Below are 6,641 nucleotides of genomic sequence, written 5' to 3'. Positions count from 1 at the left end.
GATGGCTGGATGGCATCACAGACTCGATGGACGTGAGTATGAGTGAACTCCGGAACAAGGTGATGAACAGGCCTGGTGTGCTGCAATTCATGGGGTCGCAAAGAGTCGGACACGACTGAGCGACTGAACTGAACTGCAACCATAAAAAGACATGGAGGAAACTTAAATGCATATTGCTAAGTGAAGCCAACCTGAAAAGTTCCAACTAGGTGATATTTTGAAGAAGGCAAACTATGGAGACAGTAAAAAGATCAGTGGTTGCCAAGGTTTGGGATTCAGGGGAGTCTTGAGTAGGCAGAGCACAGAACATAGAATCGGGTCTGTTCTGAGTGACACTATAATAATGGATACTTGTCATTATACGTGTTCAAGCCCATGAAAGGTACAACATCAAGTGAACCCTAGTGTAAACTATGGACTTTAGTTAATAGTAAAGTATTATTATTTTATTATTTGAATAATAATTTAAATGTTAAATGTAAATGCTATCAAGGGCTTCCATGATGGCTCAGATGGTAAAGAATCTTCCTGTAATACAGGAGACCTGGGTTTGATCCCTGGATCAGGAAGATCCCCTGGCGAAGGGAATGGCAATGCACCCCAGTATTTTTGCCTGTAGAATCCCATGGTCAGAGGAGCAGGGTTGCAAAGTCAGACAGGACTGAGTGACTTTAACTTTCAAATGCTATCTAGTTTTTGCTTTATGTAAGTCATTAGTGTATTATTAACATAATTAACTGTAACAACCGCACCTCACTAATGCAAGATGTTAATAACACGGGAGACTACGTGGAGAGGGAAAGGGACTTCTGCTGCTGCTGCTAAGTCGCTTCAGTCGGGTCCGACCCTGTGCGACCCCGTAGACGGCAGCCCGCCAGGCTCTGCCGTCCCTGGGATTCTCCAGGCAAGAGCACTGAAGTGGGGGCCACTGCCTTCTCCAATGCATGAAAGTGAAAAGTGAAAGTGAATCGCTCAGTCGTGTCCGAGTCTTAGCGACCCCGTGGACTGCAGCCCACCAGGCTCCTCCGTCCCTGGGATTTCCCAGGCAGGAGCACTGGAGTGGGGGCCACTGCCTTCTCCGAGGGAAAGGGACACTGGGACTCGATTTTCTGCTCCATTTCTCGATAAGCCTAAAACTAAGAGGTCAAGTCAGTTACTTAAAGAAAATAGCTATGTGGAAAGAGGGCAATAAACTCTTTCAACAGACTGTTCATCCGGTGCGATGGGCATCTGCTGGGGTGGAGCCTGCGGAAGGTAAGAGAGGTGCTGGCACCTGAATGTCCGATGCTCTGATTTTCCCAGGGCTGGGCTCCACTGCCCTCCTGTGGAAGGTACCAGGGGAAACAGGTGACTCAGGCACTGCTTCATGGAGCCATCCTGCTGGAGGGATTTCTCAAAGGCAGACGCCTACCTCCAGCCACCACCTCCAGGGACCACCTTCCCCAGAGCTGTACACATATGCCCACCCCCTGCCCCACAGTTCACATAGGCTCTCCATGCCAGGCCCTGGGGAGGGAGGGCTAAGGGCTGGCAGGGTGGATCTTGCCCCACACGGTCAGGGCTGGTCAAGTTATAAATAGGTGTGCTTCCTCAAGATGCTTCAGGTCTACCTGTCTGAAAATTGTCACAAGGCTCTGACTGATCAGACGGTAGAGTCCATCTGGAATGTGGGAGATCCATATTCAACCCCTGGGTCAGGAGGATCCCCTGGAGGAAGAAATGGGTACTCACTCCAGTATCCTTGCCTGGAGAATTCCATGGACAGAGGAGCCTGGCAGGCTACATTCCATGGGATTACAAAGAGTCAGCCACAACTGGACAGGGAACACACACACACAAACACACACAAACATAGACACCTATCTTTTAAAGTGTAGTCTATCTACTAATACATTTATTTATGTATTGATCACACCTTGCAGCATGCAGAATCTTGGTTCCCTGATTAGGGATGGAACTCACACACCCTCTGCAGTGAAAGCATGCAGTCTAAACCACTGAACTACTAGGGAAGTCCCTGATTATTTTAGAAGACAGTTCCATCTGCTGGAATGCTGTCGATATAAATACAAACCTGCACTGTCCATACCTCTGACGATGCCCCGTAGACATGGTGTCCCACTAACTACCTAACAGCTCCTGGTGGCTGACCCCCTCTGACCCCAGGGTAGTGTCCTCCTCCACACTCAGTTGCCCCTGCTTGGGGAACAGGAGACATCACAGATGACACCCAGAATCCCTGTATGCAGCTTCATCAGCAGCCCTTTGTTTCCTGGGTTAATAGCACACAAATGGACTATTGTTCCACATTTCCGTGTATTTCCATCAGTGAACTGGACTCGGTTCTACTTGAATAGGAAGGTTTTCTGTCTATCTTGGGCTCCTGGAGAAGAGAAGCCTTGGGGCACCGTCCTAAACTTCAGGAACAGACTCCCCTTTCGTCACCCTTACAGCATTGAGTGCAGTGTGGGCCCAGAGAATATCCAATGCCCATAGTTTATAGGCTTTTTTTCCCCATTATAAGTAACAATTTAATTCAGGGCAAGAGATGTATAAATAGTAGTGTCTACTAGGAATTTTCATTGGGTTGAAAATAATTCATTGGGAGATGCAAAATTTGCTAAGTAAATGCCAAGAATGGTGGGGGTGGGGGACAATTTTCCCTCTTGAATCAGTGAAAAAGAACATACTATTACTTTCATTTTTCTTAGAAAATATGCCTTATCAGTACAGTTCAGACGCTCAGTCGTGTCGAACTGTTTGTGACCCCATGGACTGCAGCACGCCAGGCCTCCCTGTCCATCACCAACTCACAGAGTTTACCCAAATTAATGTCCATTGAGTTGGTGATGCCATCCAACTATCTCATCCTCTGTCATCCCCTTCTCTTCCCGCCTTCAATCTTTCCCAGCATCAGGATCTTTGCAAATGAGTCTGCTCTTCACATCAGGTGGCCAAAGTATTGGAGTTTCAGCTTCAACATCAGTCCTTCCAATGAACACTCAGGACTGATCTCCCTTGGGATGGACTGATTGGATCTCCTTGCAGTCCAAGGAACTCTCAAGAGTGCTCTCCAACACCACAGCTCAAAAGCATCAGTTCTTTGGTGCGCAGCTTTCTTTATAGTCCAACTCTCACATCCATACATGACTAACTGGAAAAACTATTACCTTGACTAGTTGGACCTTTGTTGGCAAAGTAATGTCTCTGCTTTTTAATATGCTGTCTAGGTTGATCATAACATTCCTTCTAGGAGTAAGCGTCTTTTAATTTCATGGCTGTGGTCACCATCTACCACATGATTTTGGGAGCCCCCAAAAATAACGTCTGACACTGTTTCCACTGTTTCCCCATCTATTTCCCATGAAGTGATGGGACCAGATGCCATGATCTTCGTTTTCTGAATGTTGAGCTTTAAGCCAACTTTTTCACTCTCCTCTTTCACTTTCATCAAGAGGCTTTTTAGCTCCTCTTCACTTTCTGCCATAAGGGTGGTGTCATCTGCATATCTGAGGATATTGATATTTCTTCTGGCAATCTTGATTCCAGCTTGTGCTTCATCCAGCCCAGCATTTCTCTTGATGTACGCTGCATATAAGTTAAATAAGCAGGGTGACAGTATACAGCCTTGACGTACTCCTTTTCCTATTTGAAACCAGTCTGTTGTTCCATGTCCAGTTCTAACTGTTGCTTCCTGACGTGCATACAGGTTTCTCCAGAGGCAGGTCAGGTGGTCTGGCATTCCCATCTCTTTCAGGATTTTCCACAGTTTACTGTGATCCACACAGTCAAAGGCTTTGGCATAGTCAATAAAGCAGAAATAGATGTTTTTCTGGAACTCTCTTGCTCTTTTGATGATCCAGCAGATGTTGGCAATTTGATCTCTGGTTCCTCTGCTTTTTCTAAATCCAGCTTGAACATCTGGAAGTTCATGGTTCATGTATTGCTGAAGCCTGGCTAGGAGAATTTTGAGCATTACTTTACTAGCATGTGAGATGAGTGCAATTGTGTGGTAGTTTGAACATTCTTTGGCATTGCCTTTCTTTGGGATTGGAATGAAAACTGACCTTTTCCAGTCCTGTGGCCACTGCTGAGTTTTCCAAATTTGCTGACATATTGAGTGCAGCACTTTCACAGCATCATCTTTCAGGATTTGTAACAGCTCAACTGGAATTCCATCACCTCCACTAGCTTTGTTTGTAGTGATGCTTCCTAAGGCCCACTTGACTTCACATTCCAGGATGTCTGGCTCTAGTTGAGTGATCACACCATCGTGATTATTTGGGTTATGAAGATCTTTTTTGTACAGTTTTTCTCTGTATTCTTGCCACCTCTTCTTAATATCTTTTGCTGCGTACCATTTCTGTCCTTTATCGAGCCCATCTTTGCATGAAATGTTCCCTTGGTATCTGTAATTTTCTTGAAGAGGTCTCTAGTGTTTCCCATTCTATTGTTGTCTTCTATTTCTTTCCATTGATTACTGAGGAAGGCTTTCTTATCTCTCCTTGCTATTCTTTGGAACTCTGCATTCAAATGAGTATATCTTTCCTTTTCTCCTTTGCTTTTCATTTCTCTTTTCACAGCTATTTGTAAGGCTTCCTCAGCCAGCCATTTTGCTTTTTTGCATTTCTTTTTCTTGGGGATGGTCTTGATCCCTGTCTCCTTTACAACATCATGAACCTCCATCCACAGTTCATCAGGCACTCTGTCTATCAGATCTAGTTCCTTAAATCTAGTTCTCACTTCCACTGTATAATCATAAGGGATTTGCATTAGGTCATACCTGAATGGTCTAGCGGTTTTCCCTACTTTCTTCACTTAAAGTCTGAATTTGGCAATAAGGCGTACATGATCTGAGCCACAGTCAGCTTCCAGTCTTGTTTTTGCTGACTGTATAGAGCTTCTCCATCTTTGGCTGCAATGGATATAATCAATCTGATTTCGGTGTTGACCATGTGGTGAATATCTCCCCATGTTTCTCTTTCAAACTATTGATTGAAGAAAAAAATGCACAACCTGAGAGTTATGCTTTATTCAGTAGACAAAACTGAGGACTCAAGCCCGGGACGCAGCATCTCAGATCACACTGAAAGACTGTCCTGAAAATGCAAGGTGGAGAGCCAGCAAATATACGAACTTTTGCAACAAAGACCACGGAGTGGGAACATCAAGTGATTCCTGTTAATTAAAGAAAAGCAGATGTCTCAAGGAATTTAGTGTTTTTCTATCTATGGGAATATGCAGGAGTCTGGGCTCACTGAAATCATTCCGTTCGTGTGCACCTCAGCTGCCTGAGGCCAGTGTCCTATGTTTCCTCATCCTGAGTCTCCTTGGGTGCACTGTCAGGGTGGCTGCAGTGATTGATGTCCACAACATCCTTTGTTTACTGGTACGTTAGTGAAAGTCACTCAGTCATGTCCAGTTCTTTCTGACCTCATGGGCTGTAGCCCACCAGGCTCTTCTGTCCACGGAATTCTCCAGGCAAGAACACTGGAGTGGGTTGCCATGCCCTCCTCCAAGGCATCTTCCTGACCCAGGGATCAAAGCCAGGTCTCCTGCATTGCAGGCAGCTTCTTTACCATCTGAGCCACCAGGAATGGCATATTTAGTTCACATAGTAGAGAAATCCCATCTTCCCCGGCCACGAGGATGACTAAATGTCCCCTTTTAGCTTAGCCTTCCTCCCATCTCAACATCTTCTTGAGAAGTATTCATTCAGCCTTTCTGAGTGCCAGGCAGGTGCTGCAGGGATGAATACAGGACAGTTCCTAACCTTGAGACACTCAATACCTATTGAGTCAGTAAAGCAATGTTTAACGCAAGGTGGTGCAAATTGTGTTCAAGACACGTGTAAGTGGAGGGGAACATGCTTGATTCTGCAAAAGACATCAGGTGACTTTTCAGATTGGTCTTCAGCAGAAATAGTTCTCATTCTCATCATCCAGTTACTTCTCTTCTTGTGCACCCAGGAGGATAACATTTACCAGCTCCATGCATGCGAGGGGGACCCTGAAACTCGTTCCAGCTGGTGGAAGGTAGGCAGCTCTGGTGGATGACATTTCCAGGCTGGTCTGCAAGATATTTTGTACACTGGATTCATTCTCCTCTCCTCCTGTGCCAAATCTGGAGCCGCCTCGAGATGCAAGAAGCCTGGAATGGTGAGTCACTGCCTGAGAGAGGTGCCCTGATGGGAACACCTGCATCAAGTATCAAGTGCATGAGAAATTTTAACTTGTCAAACAGTTGGGCAATAGAGGGTGAGGAAACAGCATGCTGGGTGGCTGGCCATCTACATGGCAAAACATTTGACAAATGGGTCACCCGCAGAAACTTGGGGAGCAGACTCCATCATGGTTGGCTCTACAGGCATCACTGGAAAATGAAAAGTTAGAAATGTGCTTTCACTGGAATTGGCTCTGTTTGTGAAGGTGATCCAAGAAAGAGATGAACTCAGGAAGTAGTTGGGTGTTTTGTAAGCAGAAACTGAAAGGTAATATTGAGTTTCTCTGGTGGCTCAGGGGTGAAAAATCCACCTGTCAATGTGGGAGACACAGGTTCAATCCCTGAGTCAAGAAGATCCCCTGGAGGAGGAAATGGCAACCTGCCCTTGTATTCTTGCCTGGAGAATCCCATGGACAGAG

Source organism: Budorcas taxicolor, chromosome 20, assembly GCF_023091745.1.
Source record: "Budorcas taxicolor isolate Tak-1 chromosome 20, Takin1.1, whole genome shotgun sequence".
NCBI lineage: Eukaryota > Metazoa > Chordata > Mammalia > Artiodactyla > Bovidae > Budorcas > Budorcas taxicolor.
Note: the sequence above shows the minus strand (reverse complement) of the source record.